The following is a 3,318-nucleotide window of genomic DNA, read 5'->3' as shown; positions in this document are numbered from 1 at the left end:
GGCGGAGGGCGAGAGGAAGTGGTAACTGAAGCAAAGATTCGGTTACCGACTTAAAAATACAAGACTAATGGTAATCAATTTCAGTTTTTGCTATGACTAAAAATTATAAACATTTTATTGCAAATGATTAATGCAGTCGGTAAAGGCATATATGGCGATTCCAGGAGATATTACATGGAAAGCGAGAACAAGAGAAACTTTCAGCTTTTTTTTAAAACTGAACAATAATATAATCTTAGAAAAACTTTTGGAACTAAATAAATGTTATTTCTTTGGATAACAACTTATTCTACTTCTTTTTCATGCTAACTAGGTTATATTAGCTAGAAATTACTAAGTAGGAAAAGGTATAAAAAATTAGTTATGAAAGGATTTGGAATATGCAGATAAGAAAGCTGTCGGTTCTCATGGTAAAGAACGGGACGACTTTGCTGTTGTCGTGAAACATGGTAGATTTGAGCAATTCGTAGTAACTCTGCCTAAGCACGACTCCTACCAGCAGAAAATAGAAATTGTCTGGAAGATTTTAAGCCTGTTCCTACCCAAGACAAAAAAGTTGAAATTTTATAGCACGCTACAAGTGTAATCTTAGTTTAATAGTGAATACCAAAAAATATATGTTTAAATTTCTTATTTCTTGGAAGGCTTGAGATATATATTCCGCCTTTAGGACAAAAAGTTTTGGGGAACGATCGTCAAGAGATTGCCTGATCACAACGTAGCAGCAAGTTCATAAGGCGATCAGTTCAGCAGTCACATGACTATCGGAAAACACACGAGGAAACTGGTTGGATGTGGATTGCCAACGAGCAACAAATGAGAAAAATCAGACTAGGAGCTTATTGTCGCACTGGTTATATGTTAGAACAGTGTAGTAAGCTGAAAGCCGCTGAAAAGGACGATCATGACAAGGACGCATAAGGTTTGTTAATTATGGACTAACATGTTAGAGACAGTTTGAAATGTGTGGGACAGTTTTGGGCATGTAGCGCGCAGGAGAGAGACTCGTTAAAGTGATCAGTAGACAACCTGTAAGGCGTCGTCAACTTTTGGGGAAAGCTTTGCTCTCACTGGAGGTATGCAATCGAACAAAATATGAGTGTGGAGCGTAACTGGAAAGTGGCTCCTTGGAAATCTCTAATGCATGCATGGTTCGCATCAAATACCCAATCGCTATAAATAGCACTGGTTCACGAAAAAAATTTATTATGTTTTCTATATGTATTTTGGACAAGTGTTTTTGAATGTTTTCCTACAGAAATAAAAGTTTCTATTTTCTACATGATTCTCGAATTGCTCTGAAGTTTTTGTTTGTCATCATTTTGCTTATAAATTTATTAGAGATTCACCCAATACAATAAATAGAGATTTTTTAAAAATTGAAAAAGTAATTTTAGGTGAAAATCTAGGCCATTCACATACCTAAAAATAGATATCATAAAATAAAGCTAAAAAAATTTAAAAATAAAATAAAAATTATTTTTTAAACTTAAAGCCATAATCCATTACCAAATCCTGGCGAAATAGAAATAGAAATAATATATTTCGTAAATATTTTGATCTGATTACTTAAATTTTGTTTTTTTTATCTCACAATAAATTTTGTATAAATTTTTCCACCTTTCGAGCACGGTTCATAGTACTTTTTTATTGATTTTATTTGTTTGTTTTTTGGTCAGTTGTAAAACTTTTCATTGAAACATTCTTGAGTTTTGGATGTTCAAGAAAAATTTAATTGGTATTAAAACAAGGTGCAGGTGTCCTATTAAAATTGAAATAGCTCGTACGTTGAGATCCACTATGTTTTTTTAACAAAACTTTCCCAACATACATTCAAAAAATTTAAAAAAGATCTAAGTTAGAAACATTTGAAACTCTATGAATGTAGAATCGCAATTTGATTACAATGTGCAAAAATTTTGAAAACAGTTAATGTTTTCATAAATTCTCACGCGATGAAAGAAAGAAGGAATTTATTCTGCGCAAAAGAAATGAAAACCCGAGTATGATGATGAACAATGACCAAATATTTATATGTGCAGTACAACAGATTTCACGTTAAGTTTGTCTGCTGTCCTGAAGGTGCCATTGTGTTGTCGTTTTCTTCAAATATAGGGCTATCAAACAATCGAGCTGGCCGTAAAGCAAAACGTTATGGTCAAAATCGCGGGTCAGAGAGATGTATGATCAGGATCTGAACAAATTCATTCGATTAAAATTCCTTAAAATGGTCTTGTGCCAAATTAAGTCTCCCCGGGTCCCTACCAAATTTGTTCCAGATTTGGCGAGTAGCCACTTCAGTAAGAATACGCAATAGCAGTACCGGGATAATGATGTCAACGTTATTGAGAATAGGAACTCCCCAAACTGCCCGGAATTCCACACGACACACTCTATAAATATAAAGAATGGAAACATGGCTAAGGATGCTATTTCAATGACCAGATACTGGAAAAAAGCAGCCAGAGGTGTTGACCAGCAGCTTGTGCAGAAATCAGAGACAGGTATCATGCCCAAAGTTTAAATTTTCATTCGAGACGAATAAAAACCGCAAAACCCCATAATTCACAGTGGTCATAAATATGTGAAATGCAAATATCGTTACTAAACTTGGTTTCTTTAGTAAATTTTACGTCGCTGAATCCGAATTTCACAAATTAATTGTATCCAACTAACAGTGTGATATGACTTTTCTTATTACACTTATCATCGTTAATTACCATTATTTTATGCTCTCACATCTTTTAGAGTATCAAATAGTACATGTTTTGATGTGCTTGCAAAAAACCATGATTTTTCATTCAAAATTCTCGAAACTGCAGCTTTTGTGCTTGAATAGCAATATTTTGATATCGTTTCTAGTGAACATCATATCTTGTGAACCAAATTACAGGCCAACCTTAAATTTTGGAATGTTGTTCGTAATTATAATAGCAAACTCAAACAAAATTTCAAATTAATTGTGAATGTTTCCCTAAATTTTTTTAAGAACACAGTATTTTGGCCACCGTAAACATAAAGCTTTTCGCATAAATAATACCCTCATTATGGTACCAATAATTTTAAAACAGAGCAACAGTTCATGACTTCAAATTTATTTGTGAATTGGAACTACGGTTATGGTATGAATCGAAACGGGCTTTCTCAAAAAATCCGTATTCGAGATCATCGTTGTGGTACGAAGTAGAGTGAGCTGTACATCGAATATTCCATTCCGACATGTGTTTCAAAAAGTAGTGTCCAATAAATTAATATAACTCAAGCCGAAATTTTGTGAAAATAATAATTAAGCTACATAATTTCAAGGTCTGCAGTGAC

Source organism: Topomyia yanbarensis, unplaced genomic scaffold (assembly GCF_030247195.1).
Source record: "Topomyia yanbarensis strain Yona2022 unplaced genomic scaffold, ASM3024719v1 HiC_scaffold_273, whole genome shotgun sequence".
Lineage (NCBI taxonomy): Eukaryota > Metazoa > Arthropoda > Insecta > Diptera > Culicidae > Topomyia > Topomyia yanbarensis.
The sequence above is the reverse complement of the archived record's forward strand: the minus strand, read 5'-3'. Positions refer to the sequence as shown.